Below are 27,580 nucleotides of genomic sequence, written 5' to 3' on the forward strand. Positions count from 1 at the left end.
CTCTGTAGACCAGGCTGGTCTTGAACTCACAGAGATCCACCTGCCTCTGCCTCCCGAGTGCTGGGATTAAAGGCGTGCGCCACCATTGCCCGGCTACATTTATGTATTTTCTGAAGTGTGAATAACCAGGCAATGTAACACCACCACAGGGTTGGTCATACTTCACACCCTCAATATTTCCTTCACACAGCAGCATGGTCAACAGCCACTGTAATTTTGTTATTGAATATGCAGAATAAACTGATCTAAATGGCTTCTTTATATGCTTGCTTAGGCAATCTGGACATCTTTCCTTTGCAACAAATATTAATAAAATTGGACTGTAATTTTATTTTTCCCCCTACATGTTTAGAGATCATATATGTTTTCTGAAACAAATTTAGAAATTATAGAAACTATAAAGAAAAAACACATGATCTTTACTCCTGGTGCTAATTAAAGCTTTAGACATGTCTGTATATATGCATGCATAGACGAACACCCATAGAGACACTCTATAATATAAAATTTTAAATGATATATTATAAATATGACATGGTAAGTTTCAATTTATATTTTTTAAAATGTTGGAGAATGCAAACTGATAATCGAGGACTAATGAGAAAAAAAAAGCGCAGCCCCTTAACTTCAGAAAGTACACAAGAATTCCATGCAATGTTGTAGAAAACATTAAGGAAGATGCTTTAACCACAAGATGGCTCCCAAGGTTTTTAGACTCCCTTCCACAATGTAGTAGATTCTGAATTGCAAAACAGCAATACATGTTTTAAAGGGACCATTAACTCAGAAGGAAAGTAAATGTCAATCCCAAACCACAGCCACAGGAGTAGACAGTCTCCTGACGGGAGACCGGAGCCAGCCCAGCACAGTGAACCCAAAAGAAACGGTATTTTAATATTCAGACAGAGCCCCCGGCACCTAAACAAACCACAAGCACTTTTCCAGCACCCACAGAGTGCCAGATTCTGACCATGCAAATACCAGGGCATGTGCCTGGCAACTGGACAGCCTCTTAGGCCTAACTAGATACCTCTGTTCCCCCTGTGGAATCCCACTTCCGATATGTTGGCTGAGTGCAGATTAGCAGGCAGGGAGTATTGAATAGCTGTCCTGCTTCACTTGAAAAGGAAGTTGACCTTGGGGAGTTTCAGGAAAAAGAGATACTTCTGACTTGTTTCAGTAACCGTGGTCAAAAACTCCCAGGGTTCTGTGTCTGCCGCCTTACAGAGGTTTGGTTAAGCCTCAGTTTCTTTATTAGCCGTGTGGAGATTATAACACCCACTTCACCTCCTGGTATGGAAAATATCTGATATTCAACAGCAGAATGGTCTGTGTCATGGCTTGGGGGACAGGACTGGCACACACAGATCTTACCAGGAAATGGGCGCCCCCAGAGGTTCGAGCCATAGCTTTTCCTGTGTGGCTCTATCACAGACAATCTTAATCAGAGGTCACTGCGCTGGGTCACTGTGGTTCGCTCTTAGTGGTCACTGGGAGATCTGTGCTGATGCAGAGAGCACACACGCAATGGCTGTGGTTTACGGACTTGTTTTCAAGCAAGCATGACACTCGGCGTGCAAAGGTCATCAGCCCCATCCTCCATAGACCCGCATCCCGCTCTCTCTGTTCTCTAATGTCCAGCCTTCTGCATACCCTGACGTAAACACATCTGTCACAATACACACTTGACATCTGGGAAATGTCCACGTTACAACCAGACACAGACATAGAGACACGGCTGGCAGGCTCAGGGTGGGAGGCAGATGTTAGACGCTCAAATCCTGGTTCTCACACAGAAGACTGTGTGGCCTTCTGTAGATCATGAACATCTCTGGGCCTTAATTCTCCCTCATATTTAAAGCATAGGCAATAATGGTTCTTACTTTTAAAGATGTTGACAGTTACACATATTTGTTGATGGCTTAGCCCAGTGCCAGGCATGTAGAACCAAGGCAGTGAAAGACTGGATGTCAGCCATGTTGTTATAGTTACCAGCTTTACCAGAATGTGATGTTTTTTACCTTTGGTCACCAAATAAGATCTTTCTGTGGAACTTCTTAAAAAAATTATTATTACACTTATTTTGTGTATATATGTGTGCATGCCTGCCATGACCCATGTGTGGAGGTCTGAGGATAGCTTGTATTAACTTGTTTTTCTCCTTCCACCATGTGGGGTCCTGGGGATTGAACTCAAGTCATCAGGTTTGTCAGCAAGCACCTTTATCTGCTGAGCCATCTTGCTGGCCCCTTTTAGAGCTGTTTTTTCCTGGCTTTGATGATAGTTTGGAGAGAGTTACCCAAACACTTAGCTTATAAGAAAACCAAGCAACTGAAAGCCACAGAATACCACTTTCCTGCATGTGAAGCCTGCTGGGCTGTGGGGATTCTGATCTTTTGGTCATGGTAAGAACAATTCTTTAACTAGGAAAGTGGGGGGCTGGGTAGACTGTAGCGGCCCACCAGTGGTGTCCCCGTGAACTCCCCAAATACTATCTATCCTATTCCAGAGGTATCTCAGCAGCCCAACAGTGGTGTCCCCATGAACTCCCCGAATACTATCTACCCTGTTCCAGAAGTATCTCAGCAAAGAGATAGAATGTTCTTGAACCCTCAGCCTCCTCCTCATTCATCCCTCAGCACTCAGAGGGACACTGCCTTCTTTTCACACAGGCTGTTTCTGAGGGACAAGACAAGTTTCAACAGAGGGTGACACACAATTTGATTGCGATACAATGGATGCATTTCCAAGAATTATTCTGTAGGGGAAGATCCACAGATAAGCCACTTGCTTTGCTTCATCTTCATTTTTAAGTTGTCAAAGAAAGAGGGAGTTGGGAAAGCATAGCTTGGTGGAAGAGGTAGTACCTAGCACATGGGAGACCCTGGGGTTCCATTCTGCAGTACCATGAAAAATTTGCAATTGATTAATTTAAAAAAAAAAGATTTAAGCGTGACTTTCTGGCACGTAGAGGTTGAAGTGCTCTTATTGGCTGTTGGTTTCTGATTGTGTTGAGGGCAGCAATATCTGTGATATGGGTGTGCACCTTCCATATGATCTGTTTGATGGACTCAGCAGCAGGCGGGCTTTTCGGGATAGTGAAACAAACTGCATTTGTTCTGTGCCTTTGCATCTATGGAACACATCTGTACTTGGCTGTGAGCCTCTGCCGGTGGCACCCACAGCCACCTCTGTCCCCTTCACGATGGGCCTTCTCCAGATGGATCTGTTTCATGTTAAATGAGTGACAGAGGCAGTTTTTAATGGAATAGACAGAGGGCAGCAGCCACATCTGAACGCATACCCTAATGGGGATAACTTAATTAGCCATGTCACCTACACACAACCTGGAGTATAGTAAAGCTCAATTTGGCTCAAATATATTTAGAGACCACCTGGTTTTTTTTCTTCCTTTTTTTTTTAATTAGGCAATTATGATGTGGCCCGAATTGAGAAAGTCAACACTCCTCAAACAACTATTTAAATACTTAAGGAAAATGAATTGTTCTTGGACTCAAGCCAGGTATTTGATGGGTTCATAAAATGTCACTTACCTCCTGGCTTGAAAACAGAAGTTAACTCTAATACAAGTTTCTTGCCCACCTACCAAACCCTTGATGTCGATGGGTTATGGAGTAAGCACTGGGGTAATATGATGCCAAGTTAATCAGAGGGGTCTGTAATTAGCACACACTCATATGCACACTGTAAAAACAGGGCAGCAAGGAAAGTCTTCCTACTAGGCTGTGTGATCAAGAAGTAATTAGTTAATGTATATATGGCTCAAGTATATATAAATGAAATGGATGATTATTATAATTATGGAGAGCCCAGTTCAAAATCCACTTCAAGTTCAAAGAATAGTAATTTATAGATCTAAGTATAGACGCAAATATTCGACTCCGTAAAAATGCTTATTCTAGGGCCATTTCAGGTATTTAATAAGCATACTCATGGCTAAGATTTTACTTCTTTCTCTCTCTTAATAAAGGATCGTAGGTGGTACAAAAATGCCTGATTTTCTTATTAGACTTTAAAATTATTTTAATTAAAAATGCTTATAGGAAGGGAAAAGAGAAATGTTAGTGTTTCATACAGAAACTTGGTTAATCACAGTGTATACTGGTAAACAGTTAAGAGACTAAGGTTTAGGTACTCTGAAAGCTAAGTCCATATGGAAAATAGCGTGATAAAGGTGATTTCCTAGCCACCAGCTTTAGCTATTGCTGGACATTCAGGAGGTGAGCAGCTTACATCCATGAACAACCTGTAAAGACTAGAGCCCTACAACACACCAAACCAGACTGGTTTCAAAGTGAATTCAGAAGGGTCGCTTGCCATCTGATCTGAGCCATGAAGAAGAAATGCCACCATTCTATTGTGAGCAAGTGCTGAGATGGGACCGAGGGAAGCTAAACAGACCCAAACAGAAACACACATGGTACATTCAAAGACAGCCAGGCTGGGCACACAGGAAAGGATAAAAGGAGTAAGAGGCTCATAGTAAGGACAGAGGCATGGGGCCAGGTGGGAGGCATCAGTTCTAAAGGACCCTGGGCACTTGCTAAGGAGTTTGAACTACCTGGCTTCAAGGCTTTGGAACAGAACGAGCTGAGTGTGGATCCACATGTTGGTAGGGGTGATGTACTCTACCTGTCTAATGTTTAGCTACACGGTCTCAATCACCATAAAGACACAACAGGATGAAACAGCCATAACTGCTAATCAGATTTCATAAGTCATCTATGAATCTCAAAAAATGTTTCTAATAATTAATAACTGGGGTGATTCAGAGTCAAGTTCAAACTGACATATTCTCTAAGAATAAAATGGGAGCAAAGCTTGCCATGGTAGACCAGTTATCCCAGGTGTTGTCAGTAGGTCACAGCCACGGGCTGGGACTCTCTCATCAGCATGTCTGATGCCCAGAGGTCCAGGCACTTCCTTTGTCCATCACCCTCACTTCACGTGCCAAGGGGCATTGAGCAGTGTTTGTGTCCTTTTGCTTCTAGTCCTGACTCCACCACGGCTTGCAGCATGTCTCTCTCTTCTCTCGCTAATGCAATGCCTTTTCTATATCCCTCATGCCTATAAGATTCCTATACCTAAAAGATGAGTGCTGGGAAGTGGGATCAGTCTGTATATTATTTGCTTTGCAAGTGTGAGGACCCAAGTTTGATTACCCAGAACTCATGTTTAAAAAAATAAATGGCCATATATGGTGGCTGATGCTTATATTCCCAGCACTGGTAAAGAAGGGACAGAGGAATCCCAGGGTTTTCTGGCCAACTAGCCTAGCCAACTTGATGGACTCCAGGCCAATTAGAGACCCTATTTCCAAACACAGAAGGTAGTTGGCACCTAAGGAATGACAGCTGAGGTAGGTTGACCTATGACCTTTGCGTGCACTTGCACACACATGTGTACATACACACATACACCTGCACAGCACTTTTTTAGCAGTACGGAGGATGGAACACCAGGGCCTCATACTTGCTAGGCCAGATCTCCACAACAAAACTATAAGCCGAGCCTATTTTTACTTTGAGACAGCATCTTGTGAGGCTGCACAGGTTGGTCTTAAACTCAGAATCCTCCTGTCTCTTTCTCCTGAGTATCTAGGATTAAAGACCAGACTCATCAGGTTCAATTACAATGAACAATAAAAAACAGAACTTACTTTGATAGAAAACGTAGATGTTTTATGTAAGGGACCTATTATGAACCCAAGGCAAAGAACACATTCTGTGGGGATTTCTAAGGCTTGGTACTGCTAAACCAGAGAGTTCTTTGCTGTGAGGCTGTCTTGGGTACCACAGCATGTTTAGCTTCTTCTCATTAGATGTTGGGAGTTCTATCCAGATGTGACAATAAGAATTTTTACACACATGGATGGATAATATCTGCAACCCCTTGAGAATACATGCTGGAGATTTCCAGCATGGTTTCCTGGATACTTAGCTCTGGGGAGGAAAGGGGTTCTCTGTTGGAAAATGGATAGAACTGTGCCCAAGTGTTCCACTGCCACTTTGGCCTCCTGTACTTTTCGGATCTGCCAGAGGTAAGTGTTCCCCCATGATAGAAGGTGGCCTCAGGCAGTGATACCAAAAGAAGCCTCAAAGGCTTTGCCTGCTTGAGAGAGCCTTCAACATCTCCAAAAATGCATGATGACATGGAGGCTCCCTTTGCTTTCTATAGTTGGTAGACTTGGGAGAAAGGATGAATTTTGTGCATCTTCTCTGAGGACTTAAACCCCTCACACATCCAGCTTCCTAGTGTGGCGTGAGACTGCTCTCAGGAAGGAAGGAGCTCCTTCTCTCCAAGGTGAAGTCACGACTAGCCATTGATACTCAGGAGATACTCAGAGCAGGCGCAGATGCGGGAATATGTCAGATGGAGTTGCGGGGCATCTCCATACATAGTTCACCTCTGCAGCCTGCAGGCCTACAGCCCACTCACTTTTCTTATAATGGAAGTTCATCTGGAACCTAAATATCACTGTTCTGCTATCAAACCCCCATCTTGCCTTCTTTGAGAGAGAAGAGCAGGTAGCTGTTGAATGACAGAGATGAAGGGAGTAAAAGTTGGCTGAGGAGTTTTGATATATTTCATGTGGATTTCGGTTCAGATGGTTTTGCATCAAACAAACAAGAATTTCAAGACTCTGGTACTTCCTGGGGAGTAAAATCAATGGCGGATGATGTACTTTACAAGAGGCATTTTTGTGGTTAGTGTCTTTTCACACCTCTCTTCTGGCACTTAGAATCTAATCATTTCTCTGTGGTAAAGAGGCATTAGCTATAGGAAACTGGTTGAATTCAATTAATCAATGAAAGTGGCTTGCTCATCTTGCTTCCCTTCTCAGAAAAACAAAAACAAAAACCAAAACCGAGGGCTGTTCGTTCTAGCCTCAAGTCCTCTGACGGATGCTCAGACAGTGTGTGCTCACCTCGGCTTAACTAAAGACAGCAGTGCTTGTGGTCCTTATAATGAGGGTGGGGAGGCCGTAAAAGTGAAAATGCCACAACGGCAAATAAACAGGACAATAGGTGTCCTCGTTCACCAAATCTTGAGCAAATGAAACAGCAGTCATCCCCCCCCCCCGAGATCAGTTTACAGGAACAACAGCTCAAAGGGCGAACTGGCTTGAACAGGGGAAGATGAACAATCTAGGGATGCAGGATGAGGACAAGGAAGGTTTTGAGTAAGTTAAACCTCCTGACTGACAAAGAACCTACAGAGAGTGGAGCCAGGCAACTGAAGCATCCTTTTATTCGGGACTCAATGGAAGCTATTCAAGCCAATATGGTTTGATTTAGCAGATATTAACTGCCGCTAAAGACATGCAAATAGAATGCGTCAGCGAAAGGAGAGCAAGATAAACAGGAGAAAACCACACTGGCTACGAAAGGAGAAGAGAACAGAGATTGACATTTAAAGAGCAGATGGAAAGGATATGACAACGCAGAGAAAGGAAAGATGTGTACCTGAGCCACAGAAAGGAGGGGAAGGGACATGAAGGGGACAAACCCAGTGGTGTCCCCCCCTCCCCCGCCTCTTCGAGAGGAGACACTTGAGCCTGGGCTGTAGGTCACGCAAACACAACACAGGCACTTAATAAACACTTATTAAGTAACTCAATGGACATGCAAAACTTCCTTCTATTCTCGATGTAACTTCAGCTTTTACGCTATACTGAATTAATCTGTTTTGGTCCTTTGGAGATGGTTAAAACCACAAACAGCTTTCATGGTAAGTTTCCAGCAGCTATTCGTTTAGAGAGGGCTCCATGAGCCTGACCCCATACCCCTGATACAGGTTGTCAGCACACAATCAATTAGAAGGTCAGGGTACAGTAGTTGGGCCACTGCACTGAGAGTCAAGAGACCAAAGTTCCAAAATTGACTCTGCTGCTAAGTGGTGACGCTGAGCCAGCCACTTAACCTTTCTGAGCTCCTCTTTCCTCTCAAGTCACAGGAGTGACTTGGACTAGATAACCGTCAGGACCCACTCCCGAGACAGGAAGGATGCATATGACTGTATCATTATGCATTTTACCCGGTTTCTTTTCTGCCCTGTATGGTCCTGTGTTGGACGGCTGGTAATACTTTTACCCCTGCCCCCCCCCCCTTTTCTTTCTCTCTTCATTTTGCCAACACTACCTTATATAATTGATTCTGGATATGTTTACCCATTGGTATTATCCGAAGGTGGTTATTTACTATTCTTGGCCTTGGGTTTTGTTTCGGTGTGGAGGCAAGGGAAGGAATGCCACTGAGTCTCCTATTGGAAGACCAACGTATGACAGGAGGGGTACATTTTCACGATACTCAGAATGAAGGTTCGTGATTCTGTTGGCTTCTCTCACACAGTTTTGAGTTCACTGAAATCTATATTTGAAGGGTTTCCTCTTTTTCTGTGCCTTTAAAGACTATATTAATTAATGCCCTTGTATACATGGGGCTTCTGATGGATTTTTTTTCCTCCTACTTTTCTACTAAATAAAAACAGTCTAATTTTTCCACGAAAAGGTATCATCTGGGGGCTGGAGTGGTAGCTTAGTGGGTAAGAATGCTTGCTGGCACTAGAACGAGGGCCTGATTCAGATCCCAGCACCTGCACAAAAGCTGGGCATGGTCATCTATGCACCTGTAACCCTAGCACGTCAGGGGAAAGAGAAAGGATTGCTGGGGCTTGCTGAGCACTAGCCTAGCTCCAGGTTCAGTCAGACCCTGTCTCAAAGGACTAAGGCAGAGAGAGGTAGAGCAAGACAGCAGACCAGATATATCCGCATACCCGTGAACAAATACACTCTTCACATACAACATACATGCACCACACTCGTACAGATACACACACAAGTGTATAGCATAATGACTAGTGGTACACAGACCTAACATCATACTTGCACATTTGGACTACAGTATTGCCCTGACATCCTTGGTGCTATGTACAGAAGTATGAGCTAAGAACGGAACATGGCAGGAAAATGAGAAGACCCTGATTCTAGTCTTTAACCTTGCACCAAATCAACCTGGCTTGGCCTTTAATCTCCCACCTACTTCAGTTTGATCATGCTGGACTAGATGCCATCTACAGTTTGACTACTCTACACACAATGCCCCCATGGCTAGGAGGCTGTTGCATTGAGCTCTCCCTTTCTACAATGAAGAGTCTATTCCCAACTGGGGAATCATGGAACTCACTCATCAGAACAGCATGCGGCACAGAAACCCAGGTTACCACTGTCCTGTGACTCCTTTAAAAAGTCCATGAGAAAGGAAGGAAGAATGTGAGGCGATTCCGATAAAGGAACAAGATAGCCGACACCCACCAGCTACCTGGAGGTGGAGCACACAAAAGAAATTCCTGCATCCCAGCACTCCTGATGTGAGGAGGCCTGTGGGTGACATTCCTTGTAGGGAATCCCACAGATCTGTGGGCAATTGGCTGGGTGGATGCAACCCCACTTCTTCTGTCTCCCAGACTTGACCTTCAGGGGTTTCTTAACAATTGAGGGGCCTTAAACATCAAACACCATTCAGCCAGTGGGGACAAGCTGATTCATTTGCGAAAGATGCTTAGCACTTGGCTCTCTAGGGCCAGGAAGGAGCAAGGAGCAGAGAATAGTTTAGAGAGTCACACACTAGGAAAAGGAGCTGCGGGAGCAGGCAATCCCCAAACGAGCACTCTGTATCATCATATTTGTACAGTCATCCACAACTTCCCGAAGACTTGAATACTCTGGATATGATGAAGCATAAAAAGTAAACCGAAAACAACCAACCAAACAAGAAACAAACCATGGGAAACACAGAGGTAGTACCCCTTTCCTGAAATGCTGGGGAATTGGAGGCATTTCATATTGCTTCTAGATTTTGGAGTATTGGTAGCAATATGTGAACTGAAAAGCAAACTATTCCCAAATCCATAATTGTGCCCATTCTCAGTATACAGGCTTGAAAGTAGTGCAGATTAGGGACGTTCAATCAATATAATCCACTCTGTTCCATAGGCTTGCGACTATTTTACCTAGCTGGCCACCCCACCTTAACCACTGGTAGGAAGAAGAAGGAAAAGTGGCTTCTTAGTTATACCCTCTCACTACTTAAAAAATAATATATATATATCTGTAAGGCCAGGGAGATGGTTCAGAGGCTCAGACTATGAGCATGAGTTCCTGAGTTTGGATCCTCAGTACCCGTGTAAAGAGCCAGGCATGGGGGCATGCCTCTAATTCTCCAGTTGAAGAGGCTGATATAGAGGGATCCCTGAAGCTTAGTGGCCAGCTAGAGACCCTGTCTCAAAAGGGAAGTGCAGAGTGGCCGGAAGAAGAGACTTGACCTCTGGCTCCAATCTGCATGCACACACACACGCACCACACAATGCCTATACTAAACCATATCTTCCAAAGCCAGCTACCTTCAATGCATCATCTTATATCATCTGTGAAATAAATCAGGAGTCAATAATGTCATGACAACCTTTAACAGACCAGAATCGATACAGTCAGAAAACCAGACCCCTTCTATTCTGGCTAAATTTGCCTCGTTCCGGGTGTTTACCTGGATTACCTGGAAGAGAAACAACCTGAGAGGCAGCTGGCAACGCTTCTCCCCCAAGTTGGTCCTAAGTCCTGCCTAACATGCATTAAATTACCAAGCCCATCTTTAAATAAACGCGTGCTGTAGCAGCCCTGATTCAAACAGCAATCTTCAATGTCATAATTATACCGGCTGCGACACGAGCCCAGCCAAGATCATATTTTTATTTTAACAAGCTCCAGTAAGTGCATGAGTGTGGGCTGAGCTTTTTGCTCGATAGTCGATACTTGAAAGCTGGCTCCAACCTTTAATTTACGCCTTTGCTTGTAGCACCCACAGGGCTACGGGGGTTTCTAGAATCAAAGCCGCGCTGCTCCAGCCTTTCATGGCCGTGCTTCTGCAAGCAGCGTGATTGAACTACAGCTCCGTAGAAACTTGTTTTCCCTCCTTCTGGCAGTGCAAGGCAAAACACTACTGCCCCATTCATCTCTGGTGACACCATAATGAAGTCCTGGAATCAATTTATAATAAGCAAAGTGCAAAAAAAAAAAAACCCATTGAAAGATTCCATGGTGGGTGCCTTTCATGCATCTCTTGACAGAACACAGGGGGTGGGAGTGGGTGGAGCATGGGCAGTGATACCCAAATCATACCAGAGAAGGGTCCCCAGAGCTTTTTTATCCCCTCCAAAATGATGAAGCAAAAAGAAGCCACTAAGTACACCTGACTGAACTAAGAGAGTCTGTGTGTCTTAAAAATGTTTGGCAACCTCCCTCAGCACACCCCCATCACCCTGAAACCAAAGAACAACACCCTGGAGAGTGACAGCAAGGGCTTTGACCCCTGCAGCTCCCCCTGGATGCCTCATTTCCAGTGGTTCCTAGATAGACACACTGAACTTTTCGCTGTCCCCCAAACTGCTGATCGTCGACCCCTTGAGAGTTTCCACCAGCTCTCTCCTCTATTGGGAGTGACCTTTCCTTGCTTCAAAGCTTGGCTCAGCCTTTACCTCTTCCAGAAAGCTGCAACTAGGCCTTCAGCCTGATCAGGACTCCTCTGTGCGATACCCTGCCATAAACTGTGTGTATCTCTCTGAGCAGACATGTACCCTTATCGTGAATCGTTCCTGCCCCAGGCTCTTGCTATCCCTTTTCTATGCACCTAGGACATATCCCATGCTTAATATATTTGTTTGTATTTAGCATCCACTGACATGTTCAGAAAGAACCCCTGACACATACACAGGGACCTCATCACAGAGTCAGGAACATTTTGTGACATGCATGCGGTGCTAGGAATGTTGGGTCAGGGACAGCGGAGGGGTCAGCCCAGTCTAAGAGTCAGATGGTTGCAGCCTCCAGCTGCAGCTGCATGCTGGACTTGAGGTCCTGGGCAAGCTGTTCTGCCTCCCTGCGTCCTAGCTTCCTCCTCCGTAAGAAATGAAGATGAGAGGTATCACTATTCAATGTAGTAATCCATCTCACAGTGCCTGACACGGGGGAAGCACTTTACAAACCATGAGTGGAGAGCTCTGGATGCTGACTGTGGTGTGCATCAGTGCTGGGATCCCACAGGATTACATGCTTCTTAGGGTCTCAGAGATGGGAGTTGTCATCCCAGGTCTCCCATTGGCTCCCACCTGTTCAGATCTCCCATGCAAGAGACAGGCCTGGGTTCAAGTGCAAGGTGTGCTAGGTAAGATAAGCTGGGACAAAGTCATCCCCTTAATTCCAACCCTGACTATGTGAGCTGCACTATGGACCTTGTACGGGAGAATATGATGGCATTTATGATAACATCACCCCCTGCTGTATATGAATGTCTGTTAGATGGGAGACACTGTTATCAAGTGTCTTTCGTGCGTGTACCCTCCTTTCCAAGTTCCTTACCAGGTAGGTATTGTTCTCTTTCTTCCTTAGGACCAAGAGACATCCAGAGAGCCGGAGAGATGGACCCACTTGACTTCCTCTGTGTGTGGACACATGCAACTGTGTCCTCAGCTAAGCCAGAAAAAGCACTAAGATGCCGCCAAAGAGGGGTGATCACTTTCAGAACAAGGCCCAGTTTGCTGTGGCTAGCTGCGTGAGGGCTGGACCCTTCAGCAGGAGCTAGAAAGTGCCCGGACAGCGTTACTCTGTAGAAGACTTTCTGGTTCCCATGGCAACATCACTGAACCATCTCACCTTTTCCTTTCCACCTACCCCGTTATTTCATTTAGGAGTCAGTGTCTGCAGTGTTTACACAAGGCCTAAATGGAAAAGACGATAGTCTTCGGTGCCTTGACTCTCTCCACTGCAAGGTTACAAATTCCACTCCACCTTGTGAAGTGTTCCTGCTTGGTGGACCACTCTCCAGTGGAGTGCCCCGTTACTATGAGTATAGGGCCAGCACAAATTAGACTGGGTGGGTTATGAAAACATACTTATATTAAGAAGATATGAAGTTAGGAGGGTCTTGAGGTAGTGGGATGGTTTTTGGTAGTTTTCTTTGCCTGCTCAAAACTACTAAATACTATACAACTTAGTATATAAAATCTATTATTTTAAGTCAGTTGTCAGGACGGTGCTAGGAATTTAATAAAACAATGCTTAAAAAGCACATGAATCCATTTTATTTCAAAGAGGATATCATTATGACATGTTATGTCCAAAGAGGGAAAGTGGAGTGTTTCATTTTCTTTTTAAATTTATTTTGTTGCTTTTTTTGGTTCATTTTTGTGTGTGACACACACACACACACACACACACACACACACACACACACACACACGCATGTGCCAAGTATGCAGGTGCCTATGGAGGCCAGAAGAGGGCATCAGACCCGGAGCTGGAGTTACAGTTGATTGTTGATCTCCCAGTGTGGGGACCAAACTGGGTCCTCTGCAAAAGTAGCAATGTGCTCTTAACAGCTGAGCCATCTCTCCACCCCCTTGCCTTCTTGTTAGCCAGTAAAAGATGTGCTGTTTCTCTAATCTTTAAAGAGCCAGGTTTGCCTCGGCTTTACCTCCCCACAGCCTTTGGGGACATGGAAGACAATGGTGTTAGCTTTGCTTTCCTTCCTTCCCCTTGGCCTCACCCCTCACCCATGCAGTTACAGGCGAGATATTCCAAAGGAACCTCAGCCCTCTTCCCAGCCCTCCTGATGTGGGGGAAGGGCTTTCTCATGGCCAGCCTGGCTGGGGCCATTGCACAATCTCTGTTTATACAAGTGAGTGTGCCCAGCCTCTACCTTTAATTGGCCAATAAAACCAAGCCGGGAGCAAGGCATCCCAGCACCAAGACCCATCAGGCGCCAGAGGCATCCAGTTATCTCCCAGTTATTGGCATCAGAATGCCAAACACATCTGCTCCCCTCAGCAGCCTTTGCATCAGAAGCCAGTGAGAACACGAGACCCCCGTGCCCCTTGCTTGATAATAACAACGAGGCAATGGCCCGGTCACAGAGGGCACTGTACACATCTCTGTGTCAGATGCCAAAAAAGTGATTATAAAATTACTAGCAAATATTAGGCATTGCTTTCTAGCTGCGTGCTATTTTCCCCAAGAGATTTCAGGGAAGGCTGGGATTTCATGCATTTAATTAGAGTAATGGACCAGAGTCTGCCAAGTGTATCTGAAGCTAGATGAGGGCTCAGCCTTCTCGTCACACTCTGGGTGCCAACAGATACTTGGGCTGACTGTTCCCTAATGGAGTAGGCCTGAGGGAGGGTGATTGACAGGTCCTCTGAAGGTAGCCATCACACAGTGATAAAATTCACCAAATTATCCAGACTAGTGGCAGAAGTCTCATAGCTCCCAGAAGCTGGGACAGTGCTATTAGCAGTACCAACTGTTCAGAATAGCATTTCCTACATGGATGTTCAAAGCAAACAGGCAAACAGGAAGAATTCACCAGTGCTGGTCTTGTAGACCTCATGTAGGTTATAGAAAGTTATAGATAAACCGTAATGCCTCCATAAACCACCATTTTATAGTGGATCTCTGCTGGGTGGGTAAAACAAAAACCACAGAAAATATACCCATGACAGCCGTGGTTTTCCACTGCCATCAACGATGGGATGCTATGGTGGAGTGGAGCATAAATTCATATTTTAAAGTGCCTTGTTTAATAAATTATTCAAACTCATCTGATTGTACACGTAAATTTCTTCTACTCCCACCCTGAACTCTGCAGCACATTCTTTTTCCTGGAGTCAACTGTAGCACATTGGGTTTTGTTTTTGGGTCCTTTTAAACTCTTAAAAGCTACAAGGAGCTTTGGTTTCTCTGGGTTGTACATCCATTACTACCACATGACAAAAAAAGACTGGAAACAGTTAAAATATTTACTTGACACGCGTTCCAAAAAATACTCTACCGGAACTTATCAGAGAATTCCATGTTCTATTTTTTTTCCTTATTTTTCACAAAACTTTTTCATCTGTGGCTTGTCATAGCTGTTTCTCTGCATTCAGTGTGTTGTGTGATGTTCTCATGGAATATGTGAGAAGAAAATCCGGTCACACACAAGAAAGTGGCTGGTCAAAGGAAAGGGTACTTTTACATATTTTTACTTTATGTGTATCGCTGTTTTGTCACGGATGTGGGGTCCCCTGGAACTGAAGTTACAGACCACTGTGAGCTGCCATGTCGGTCCTAGGGATTGAACCCAGGTCCTCTGGAAGATCAGTCAGTGCTTGTAACCATTGAGCCATCTCTCCAGCCAAAAGATTACTTTTAATAGTTTTTATACACACACACACACACACACACACACACGGGGGTGGGGTGTGAGGGTGTCTCACATAGCCCAGGCTGGCCTCAAACTCACTTTGCAGCCAAGCATGACTTTGTGCTTTTGATCCCCCTCCTCCACCTGAGTGCTGTGTACCACTGTACTCACTCAGCCCTCCACCACCCTGGGAAAGGGCTTCCTATATATTAAGCAGGCCCCACCCTGAGCCATGTCACTGGCCTCTTTCAGGGATTCTGATCTTCTATAATGCTTCGCAGACTTGACAAGTGGGAATTTTCCCTTTTTTTTTTTTTTTTTTGTTCATGTTGTTTGTTTCGAGGCAGGATTTCACTCCGGAGACCAGGCTGGCCTCAAACTGATGACAAACTTCCTGCCTCACATGTTCTGGGTTGAGAGGTGGGAACCGCCACTCCCAGCAAGCCATTAATTAGAATATGGATCTTAAAACCACACCAACAACTTGACGCTCTGCTCAATTCAAATCAGTTGCTCTATCTTGTCCTATGGCTGAGCCTCGAAGCCTCGCACGGTTTTGTAATCCTATGCATGGGTTTCACAGAGATGTTGGTTCACTGAGTTCTGTAGTTTTCCTAAGTGGTGACACATCTCTTTATCAGATACCATCATCTCAAGGGCTCACCATGGTTAGCTCCCCGCCCCCACCACCAGCACAGCTCCTAAAGTATCAGGTCGATCATGGGGTTGGACACAAGTATTCCAAACCTGTCATTTCTGTATGCAAGACTGAACTTATTGACAATAAACACAGCTGACAGTTCTCCTCCACACGACAGACACTTGGTTCCCTTCACAGAGGCGGTGACATCTACCCAAGACAGAATTAACCATAGCCAGCCCATTCTGTCAAGCACAAGGATTTCCATGCAATAAGTACCAAGTTAGCTTTCAGGGCAGACAGGGTACAACGCTTCTCCCTGGAGACAGAATGGTGTTTCAGAATGAAACACAAGTTTCCCATAGAGCGCTCAGGAGCTATGTACTCAGTGGTCAAAACAGAATAAAGTCGGAGTAGACAAATGGCTCAGCAGTAAAGGAATTTGCCGTGTGATTCTAGAGACCTGAGTTTGATTCCTATATTTCACTTAAAGGTGGAAGGAGAGAGCTGACTACAGAGTTGTCCTCCGACCTTCATGGGTGAGCAATGGCATGTAGTATACCTCCCTGCCCATCCATATCACGCACACCTACCTACCAACAATAATAGTATGAAATTTTTAAATTAAAAGTTAGTGTTTTTCATACCATTTCATCAAGGACATTCTTTAGTAAAACTGGCCCTGAATGTTGCTTTTTATTAACACCAAGTGTGTAATAACGAAGGAGTCCATGGGCACTGGCACAAAGAATACCAGAGCTTGGACCCAGGCAGCATCCAGCAATTCTACCTCCCAATGCCGTTCACCATTTAGGGCAGGAGGTTGGCAGTGCACAAAGAGCAAACACTTTCTTAAGATTTTCATGTAATTCCTTTTAATCCTTTCGAGCCCACGAGAGGACCCTGGGAACCCTCTGAGACCCCTGGGTCACGCACAGAGGACCACAGAGGACAGAGACAATAAAACCCCAAAGAGCTCTAATCTGCTCAAGGCTGGTGTCCTGGTAGACTTGGGGGTAAAGAAGATTTCAAAGGGTTAGCTTAATTCTGCTGCCACCCACCTGCCCTCTCTGCTTTTATTTACTTATTAAAAAAAAATTCAACTGTGGAAATTCAGTACAAATTCTGTGTTATAAAACAAAACCTAGTGAGATGTCTCAGTAGGTAGAAGAGCTGGCCGGGGGAGTCTTATGAATTTGAGGTGGACATCTAAAACCCACTGTAAAAGGGAAGCGCTGATTCGTGTACACCAATGTGTGTGTGCGTGTGTGTGTGTGTGTGTGTGTGTGTGTGTAAGGGATAGCAGGCACGCGCGCACGCACACACACACACACACTCATAGAAACAGATAGATCTGTACAGTTGATTTCATTAGCACTGCTAAGAAAGGAAGATACTGTATACCAAGCTACTGAAAAATTATCAAACCAGCATGTGTTAAAAAATAAAAAAAGTCTAGTTCAGCCCCTATCCACAGCCCCACCTTTAGCCCTTCCACATCTTGAGTACTTGGGGTGCATTCTTTTCAGTGTCTTCAAAAATAATCGGGTGCCCTAATTCAGCCAAATGCAAATGAATACTCCCCTAAAGAGGCCTTATTATAATTTCCAGCCCTTGATGTCGACATAATCCCTATAGTTCCCTAACTTCTGGCTTTCTAACTTCTGTTTACTGATGCGCTGCCTCTGCCAGCTCACTATAGCATCAATTAGTAACACTGTGTGTTGATTAAGTTTCCCTGGAGCCCCGAGAAAGCTGCTTTGTATTTATTAATGACCGCACTGGGCACTACTATTTTTCAATAGCATTTAAAAATGAGTAAATTACTAAAGCTAACTATAAAAGCATCTCAAATTTCAAAGGCAAGGAAAAAAGAAGAAAGAAAAATGAGCATATTATTTCAAACCACCCCTAATACTTGGGTGGCTGGTTTTATTTTTTGTATAATATTAAAGGGGTGTGTGTCTTCAGCTCTTGACTCTTGCTCTAACCTCAGCATTTCGGAATACACATGACTTGAGTCAGGGAACAGAGACACAGACCTGGTGATTAATTAAGAGCCGGTTTAACAGGTCTAAATTTCATTATCACATATACAGACACATGCGCGTGCGTGGACAACCCCCCTCCCCACCTGATTCATCAAGACTCCACCCACAAAGTTAATGAGAAGCGGGTTGGGGGGGGAGAAAGGACGGAGGACTCTCTAAATTGAGGTCCCATTTTATGTTGTCAAGGGTAATTCAACAACGGAGTAGGAGTTCACCCAGTTGAAACTGTCCTATTTGGTAGAGAATTCCATGTAGCCTATTGCGTGAAGTTTGGAATCTTCACCCCGATAACAGAGTTTGCTACCTGAAGGAAGCCAGAAAGGATCCAGTCTCTCCTGGGATGAGTTTTTCCTAAGTAAAAGTCAAGTGAGAAGAAGGAATAAAGTTCTCATTTGCCCTCCTTTTATGTTTCCATCACTTATGAAATGAAGATCTATCTGTAAGCCATCTCCCCCCAAAACAACATAAAACTGATGAGCATCCATGAAGTCCGCCCCCCCCCCACCGCCCAGCAGGGATTGGACTATGAGGTAAAACACCTCAGTTCACTCCCTTTGTCTTCAGCTCCCCCTTTGATGTGCAAGTCACTGGTGGAGTAAACTGTGCTGGCTTTGATGTTGAACTTGGAGACTTTCTTGTTACCAGCACGCCGACAAGGAGAGCTGCCAGTCACTTCTCACATCTGAACAACCATGTTCCTTTACGGCCCCTCTTTTACAAGCATCAAATCCTTAAATACATGTTTTCCCCATTGCGGCTGATTACCGTGCTATCTGTGGTGGGGGAGGGCTGTGCTCAAATATAATTGCGGCACCCACGTTTTCTGTAAACACCCCAAGGCATCATCAGATGGCTGGTAACCAAACTTCTTCAACAAGAAGAAGCTTAAGCGCAAAGCAGATTTCTAGCAAATAAAAACATTCCGCAAAAAACACTCGAACCATCTTAACAGTCAAAACGAGTTCAGTCAGTATTTCCCCTAAGCAGCCATTTGAAATGACACAGAAACGTCTAAGCCACTTCAAAAGGGTTTGAGGAGGCAACAGCAGCAGGGGGCTTCAGGAGGCTGCCAAAAATTTGAACCCTCTTAACTCAATGGCGATGAACTTTGTTTCTCTGCAGTGGTGGGGGCAGGAAACTTCTGTCGGAAGATTTTGCTGGATGGAAGTCTAGCGTTCCCCATAAATTTCTACCGAACCAGAGAACAGGCAATATGCTCGTCTTTAAAAGAGTGCTACTGAAGTTACGACCCGAGTTTCCTATGCCAGCTCCAATCAGATTTTCATTTCAAACTTGGTTTTAATCGCTCCTGAAAATGTCAAATATTATCCCCACTTTAAAAAAAAAATTAAGTACACTTAAGGTGCTCACAGCACACTATAGTGGTTTCCAACAGACCCTTCCTTTCTGATCAACATTACAACGAAACCCAAGTTCTTAGGGATACCAGGCCTCGAAAGAAGTAGGGACAGGATCTTCTCCATACTAGAACTTAGTTCGGTGTCGCACACTGTTTCTGCCTCCAAGTCAATGCAAACAAATTTGGAGATACATTTCTTCGGGATTTGGGGCTTTAATGTCCAGTCGGGAAGACAATTACAGTGGAATACAGTGGTTAGGGCTGTTTGGTGGTTTCATTGTTCAGCCACTCCCCACCCCTAGGTTTCAACTCAACCATCAAAAATGGAAAAGTCTTTGGGCTAGAACTTGATAAAACAGGGCTGTAATTTGCCAGAACTAAGTCTGGGCATATTTGTTAATATTAATGAAAGCCTTCTTGTTTTAAAATGTATTTAAGTAGCTGGCATAGCAATTACCTCTCTCTACCTTAGAATTTTCACTTCCAAAAGGAGCTGGTTAGCCGATTGAAGTACCTTTAGCAATTATGGCTGGGGACAGGGAATAGGGAAGTCGGGAAGCTTCTGTTTGCCTTCCTCACTTCTTGAACTAGAGACCAGCTCACCTTTCAACTTTAACAGAAACATTTTCATTAAAGCGGAGCTCTGGAAAAGACCTTGACAGATGTCAATCAAAACCTTCTAATTTTACAAACTGGGAAAGAACACAAGTGAAAAAACCCTGCCAGTTACCACACAACAGATCTGACCTGGAGCCCACGTCTTCATCTTCTCCCGCCTCCCTCGGCACGTAGGGGCTTTCCACTCCTCAGCACTGCGCAGCCACACTGGGGACCAGATGACTCATGCATAAAATAAAGGTGTTGAACTTGAGAGATTTCTCAATCAGGATCATCTGTGCAGCTTAAAGTTTACCAGCACTTGGGATCCACCAGTACCATCAGATCAAACTCACCAGAATCTCATGTAGCCCATGCACGCACGCACGCACGCACGCACACACGTACACACACACACTTTAAAATTTTATATTTGGGGGCTGGAGATATGGCTCAGTGGTAGAGCACTGGCTGTTCTTCAAGAGGACCTGGGTTCGATTCCCAGCCACTCACAACTAATCTATAACTTCAGTTCCAGGGGATTCTGATACCTTCATACCAATCCACATAAAATAAAGTTAAATAAATTATTAAAAATACATAAAAACAAGATGTTTTTTAAAAATTAAAAAATATTACTTTTAAACACGTGTCTCTGTGTGAGTATGTGCACATGCGTACAGGAGGCCAGAAGAAGGTGCTAGGGGTACACGTGGCTGTGAGCCACCTGATATGAGTGCTTGGAATAGAACTCAGACCCCCTATAAGAGCACTGAGAGCCCTTAAATACTGCTCCATCTCTCTAATCCACAGAGCCTGTACGGTTTGAAAGCTCAGTCTAGTCTAATATCCTAACAATATTGGGTGCTGAGAGACCAGATGGCCTCTGAGCTCCCATCTAGGCCTATCACAGGTGTTTAGCACAGGCCGAGGCAATTCTGTGACTCGGCTCTCATGCTCACCCACGAAACCATCGTAATTGTGTCAGGCTGGCTGTGCCACTGTAGTTACCTGTATGAAAGCAGTTGGTCTGTTTACTGAAACATCCCCCACCACAGTACACATACACCAAGGACACCGTATGTCATGGTCACTACTGGTCCCCACAGCCCACAGCGCTGAAGCGGCCACAAGCAACAGGGTATTGCACAACCACTTCCCAGGGTCGGACTGCGTTGGACTGCTGTCTGCCTCCACAGCTCTCAGAGTCCAGCTTTTACTGGCTTTGCCGGATGAGAACTCACTCTGTACAAAAGGGAGGGCGTGTGGTTATATGGACTCAGAGGCAGGGTGTCTGGTTATTGAAATCCGAGACAGGGTGTCTGGTTATTTGGAGGCAGAGGTAGGGTGTCTGGTTATTTGGAATTGGCTCCCTTCACCCCACTGCAGACACATTCAGCTGATGTTTATACCCGAGAGAGGCCCTTTTGTTAACAGGAAATGCTGGGGAGCTTGAGGGGTAAGGAATCTACTTTGTTGCTGAAAAGAAGAACAGAAATCGGCAACACAGGAAAGCCATTGCTGTTTCCATTGTCATTGGCCTGGACCCTGTGGCAGACTCCCCCACCTGCTCTGGAGATAGAGTCCCCACCACACACACAGGGCTGGAATTCCCTGAGTCAATGTGGCTAACAGAGGCCAGAGCTCCAGACAGTGTCATTCAGAAAAGGAGAAAAGAGCTTCGGTGTCATAGGCACCTCTATCAGCCACCTAGACTGCCACAGGACCCTCTCCTGTTTCGGTCATTTGAGGTTAGGAGATCTGGGGGGGTAACATTTTACCCACTTTCTCCTCCACACTTGTGGAAAGCAAGGCCACAGAAAACCAGCTGAAGTGTGGGTCTTACTGAAGTGATGGCAGGAACCCCTCACTCTGGGTGCCCAGATCTGTCACCCTACAGTGGGATCAAGGGGAGTCTATGTTTACCCTAAGATGGTTTCATTGTCGGAGCCTCGCTTTCTTTCCTTAGTTAGAGGCCAGAGCAGGACTTCCCAAACCTCTTCAGTCCTCGGGACCACCAGAGGCAGAACTCTGTGCATCCCATAGGATGATGATGATTGACAGTATCTAGGAACCACTGAAGGAGGAGAGCACCTTGCTGCCCACCCCAGCTCTGACTGCTTAGCACACAAGGGTGTGTTAGCAAATTGAGGCCCAAGGATGCCTGCATCAGAAACACCCAGGATGCTGATTAAATCCACCCTCTGGGCCCCACCCCACAATGACTCCATTAGGCCATCTTTAGGTGGGACCCAGTAATCTGCCTGTTACCAACTTAAGTTTTACTCCAGGGTTTGGGAACCAGTCTTAGGCAGGATCATTAAGCATTAACTATTCTGTAGTTAACTCTTAGATTCCTTGAAAGCAAACCCATGTTTACACATAAGTGTAAGAGGCGGCCTTCTCCAGTTATATTCATGTTTCATGGGATAGCTGTCCCCTTGGTTTTAAGTGGCATCTACCTCTGAGAAACTAAAAACTCAAGAGCCCGACAGGCTCAACACCGTCTTCTCTGGTTCACTGTGGCTGCCAACATCTTGGTATAGTTTTAAAAATGCTGACTCATGACCCGAGACACCCGACTGACAGGAAGGGCTTGAATCTGACTATAAAGGCATACAAGTGGCACCAGAATGATCGAGCACATAGGAGACACTTAAGCATGTCCAAAATAAATATTTACATTTGCACTGCGCTCTGCAGAAATCAGAAGCGAGACCTGAAGATAACAATCCATGGGGAAAGAAAAGGAAGCGAAGAGGGTGAGGATCACACTTCTGCATGGCTCGCTTGAAAAAACAAAACAAAACAATTTGCTTCAATAACTGATCTCAACCTAACCACAAGTCCCCACTTCTTGAACCACGTCCTTATTTCTAAGATCAAAGGGCCAAAACAACAGTTTCTTGCCCCCCCCATCCCTTCTTCTTGTTGTGCCTTGTTTTTCATGAATAGTTGTAGCAGCCAGCCAGACCCATCCTCCTTCAAAGTCACAGAGCGTCTTTCTTCCATCTTGGTTACCTCAGCTATTACAGCTCGGGTCCCAAATTTTAAGTGACAAAAATCGTACCCTAGCTTGGGTTCTTACACCTCTGGGATGCACCCCCACCTCAAAGGCATCTCAGCGGGGAAAATCAGTACCTGTTATGCCTCTGGCTCCACAGAGGTGAGGTAGTTTCATGGTTGACACTCAAGATCAAACTCAAATCTCACTAAAGGTCCCACAAGTTATGCAAACAAATTCTGTCCACAGATTCTACACCGAGTGCTTTTATGTCTGTCGTTAGTTTGGGTTGTCTGTTTTTGAGGCCTGTCTTTTGTTTTTATGAGTTGCCGCAAACTCTCCTTTGTAGCTGAGGATGACTTTCAATTTTGGATCCTACTCTCTACCTCATGAGTGTGAGGATTACAGGAGTGTTCTACCCTACCTCCTTTATACAGTTTGGAGGCTTGAACTCGGGGCCTTCTGTATGCTAGGCAAGCACTCTACCTGCTGAATGAACTAAATCATCTAAGTCTTCATAAATCAAGGAGCTAACCGTTTCTACGCCCATGTTTGCCAGAAACATCATCAGTGATTCTAATTATTGACTTTTTCTCTTTATTTTTTTCTGAAAAGAGCTTGATTTGAAAAAGAACAATGCTGGGTTTCACTGGCCTATATTTTTTTTTTAAAAAAGAAAAGTCAAGGGTGGAAAATAGAACAGAAGTGGAAATTTTGGGACAAAACAAGAATTTTTATACAGGTTGTAACTGCTCACAAACCAAACGCCACTTGGCTTTAGAACAGATAACAGAGCATTGCAAACAAGCCTTCAGAGAGCTTAAGTTTCTTAAATGCGTCCCTTCCTTCCTTCCAAGAAAACTTTAGAAATTCATTATCTAATTCTAATACACCATTTCTAATAACTGCATAAGAGAATGAATTACACTTTTGAATCTGGTGGAGAATTCTCCTTAGCGCTTGAGAAAATATTCACAACCTTTGACCTTTTCCACTGGCCTGATGGGAATTTCATCTCACCAGGCTTTTGCCTGTCTTGAGCTAGTATCCACTAGAGGGCAGCCTTATCTCAGATGTGATACTGCTTTGCAAAAAAAAAAAAAAAAAAAAAAAGAGCTAGAGCTTGTAATGTGCCTATTATTTTTGTGACTTTTTTTCCTGGATAGTTTACAGTTTAAATGACCAACATAAGTCAAATAAGGTACCCATAAGACTCCACTTTTACAAAGATTACCATATGGACTGGTCCCCAGTAGGGTTATGAAGCCTTTTTTTATATACCTTAGTATGCTTCAAACAAAGTTTTGGTTTTTTTTTTTTTTTAATCTCTAACTCATATTTTTCTTTTTTCTATGTGGTGAGTTAAGCACCAAGTCAACCATATCACATTCGGCACCTGGATCTCATTCTTGGCATCAGAATTTCAAGTGTTTCTAGAAAATTGAAGTGCACTTGTTAGATAAGAAGGCTGAACCATGAACTCTGACTGGGGGCGGGGGGGAGAAGACCAGCAGAGAACGGTGTGCATGTGCTCACTTCTAGTTCCCAAGGCAGCCTCCAGCTCCAAGGACTGCGGGCACCCCATCAGCGCTGCAAGGCAGCCTCCAGCTTCAAGGATTGCGGGCACCCCATCAGCGCTGCAAGGCAGCCTCCAGCTCCAAGGATTGTGGGCACCCATCAGCGCTGCAAGGCAGACTCTGAGCCAGAGGACCACAAGAACAAGGCAGAGATGACTGCTTGGTAGGAAATGAGTTTTCCAATTCAACACGGAATGAGCGACCTCTAGAGATAGCGAGCACCCCATCACAGGAGGTGTTCAAGCAGAACAGGACATTCAGGTCATAGGAATGTTGTGAACACCCACTCGCGGATGGGGTGTTTAATCTGAGTGCCTTAAAAGTTTCAACGCTCCCCGAGCCTCTGCAATAACAGCACACCTCGACCCAGCAGCTGGGGAGGTTAAGTGCCCCGTCCGGCAAGATGTGAGTTTCTGCACCTTTCCAAGAAAACTTCTATTTCTGCTGCTGTGAAAGACACTGAGTTTCTCAACAGCAGATAACATGTTCCTGGCCGATCAACACCGCCATGCTCAAGGGTGCTGCTCACGAGCGTTGGACCATATGAAGCACAATGAAATAAAGAGACATATTTGTGAACCCTCTGCCAAAAGATAAATGGGACAGACAGACGACAGTCAAATCTTCGGTCGGAGTCTGTCATAATGGTGACTCCTTGCACAGGTCGGCTGAACTTCATGATGCTACTCTGTATTATTTAGGAAAGTCTAACTTAGGTTTCACCCAGATCTTAATACTAAGCAGGCTTAATGAAAATCATGAAGAGAAATGAGAAGCAAATAAGAATAACCCCATTTGTAGCAAATTGATTTTATTAAAGAGTAATTTAAAGATATTAGGCTCAGCAAAGCATTACATAATTGAATCTATTTTCCCTCATCTAAATGGCAGACTTATCATTGACACTAACTAGAGGTAAAGTTATGCACAGGACATTTTTATAGCTTCCTTCAGGGGTAGCAGGAAGATGGTGGGACTCAGTGGTCCGGTCCAGGCTCTTCCAGCAGTCAGCTGGAAGAAACTGGCTATGGCACATGACCTGCGTGAGCTTCATTTTCTTCAACTCAAATGCACGAGATCATCAGACGGCATAAACAGGAGCGTGTCTGAGACACAAAGGGCATGGTTAATGTATACAGACTGATACTCTGTCCCTGCTGGTTTGGAAAACGCCTGGTCAACTTCAGAGGAAAGTCAGAAGCAGACGAAAGAAAAGCACTGGCAGGGAGTAAACTCAGCCTTGCTTTCTACAGCCATGAGCGCAGAGGTTCAAGCTAGGCTGTCTCAAAACCCAACAGTTCGCTTAAAAAAGAAAGTCTAGAAGCAAAATATTTCAGGTGCCTCTTGGTCCCACAGTGCCCATTAGCTGTCATGAGCTCTCATTTAGACCTCTTCTCCAGGCTGAGCACTTCGAAAGTTTATGGGAAAAGGTTGGTCTGCCATGTCACACACAATACTGATGGCTACAGAGAACTCAGACTGGGAATTTCTCCGTCCAGTAGTCCAAAGGACAGATGGATGGGAAGGATCCTTAAGGAGTGGCAAGATGGGGCAGAGATTCTACCTGTCACTCCTCAAAGGGTCAGCGTGTAGACTTGGAAACCTTATCCAACGTCAGTTCATCCTTGATGTCACAGGTGAATGTTTAAAAATACATTTGAAATTTGAAATTAGAAAAATATACAATCAGCCTAGCTGCTGGTTACATCAAGATTATAGCCACAAAAAGATTGTGGTTTTTAATGATCAAATATGAAACATACAGACTAAAGCAGCCTTGATGTTTCTGCAATATAAATTGTGAGTATTTAGAAAACAGAAAAATCCATCTTTTTCTTTTCTTTTGGTGCTAAGGGGAGAAGGAGAGGGGCCCTGGACATAGAAGGCTAATGTTCTACCAACTGAACTATACCCCAGGCCTGCACAAAGCATCTCCTTCACGAAGTATTCCCAGACAACACATTCTATACAAGGAATTTTACTGATAGTGAAAATTTTAAGAAAACTGAATTCCACATCCTGTATCTATTTATTCATCCACCCACCCATCCCTCCACGAAGTTAACTTTTGTACCAATAAATGGCTCTTTCTAAATGTTACCTTCTTAGGAGACACAGAGCTAGTTACAAAGCCGAAGGATGCTCCCCCAGATGTTTGGCAAAGATCTGTTTACTGATCTTGCTGATTGGTATTGTGAACCCCCTGGCTGGGATGGAAAGATGGGAGAAATGGGGACTACAGAACTATGAATTAGATTTAGAGATATTCCACTAAACGTTAAAAACATCGGGGATGAAATTGCACAGCATATATTTGTTTAGCTATCATATTGTTTTCTACCTGGATAATGTTTACAACAACATGGCGCTCAGCTCCACTGATGGCAACGCAGGTGACAGGAGTGTGTTGTCGCTGTGTATGTCCTCTGACATAACTGCCGTACACAGCATTGAGAGACTGCCTATGAAAACGGCACTGAGACGCCATCCCATGGAGAATCAAGGCTCCCTTACACCAATGCACAACCTCTGTTTTTTAGTATTTCTAATATTTATTTATTACATCTATACACATGTGGGTATGTGCTTGCCGTGGCACACATGTGGAGGTCAGAGGCCAACTTGTGGGAGTTGGTTCTTTTCTTTTACTCTGTCGGTTCCAGGGACAGAACTCAGGTCCTCACACAGCAAGTGCCCTTCCCCAATGAACCATGTCTCAGGCCCCAGACCTTCTGTCTTCCAAAGAACTAAATCCTCTTTAGGAGAGGAAAAAAATCAAAACAAAACAAAACAAACCTTGGCTCAGCAGTGGCAGCCATTTGAATTTTTGTTTGTCAAGGTCTAACCATCACTTTCTCACTGTTCTATCCATCAAAGGTCCTCTAAATGGGACACAAGTCCCAGGTAAGAGCTACCATAGGAATGATGCTTAAAATGAGGCTAGGAACGGAACCAATTTTCACATGGTGAAAACAAACGCTAAATTCTTCCGGACTGTTCAAGGTGAGTGTGACATTTATTACCAATACACAGAGTATTTTCAAAGGTTTAAGGTGCCTCGCATCTGTGTGACAAACTGGAGGAAGGATTGGAGGCT

The 27,580-nt window shown here is 44.6% G+C and overlaps 1 protein-coding gene across 4 annotated transcripts in view; it reads right to left on the bottom strand.

Annotated features, from left to right (window-relative positions):
• Rora (RAR related orphan receptor A) overlaps nucleotides 1-27,580 on the bottom strand; it is a 743,770-nt gene that overhangs the window by 67,587 nt on the left and 648,603 nt on the right. Inside the window, exon 1 of one of the 4 annotated variants that reach the window (XM_013346372.2) lies at nucleotides 18,250-18,268. The exons of the other annotated variants lie outside the window; for them this stretch is intronic. The gene's annotated coding sequence lies outside the window, so the exon portion shown is untranslated. Of the gene's footprint in view, nucleotides 1-18,249; nucleotides 18,269-27,580 lie in introns of those variants that run through there. 4 annotated transcript variants of the gene reach the window in all.

This window comes from Microtus ochrogaster, chromosome 5 (assembly GCF_000317375.1).
Source record: "Microtus ochrogaster isolate Prairie Vole_2 chromosome 5, MicOch1.0, whole genome shotgun sequence".
Taxonomy (NCBI): domain Eukaryota; kingdom Metazoa; phylum Chordata; class Mammalia; order Rodentia; family Cricetidae; genus Microtus; species Microtus ochrogaster.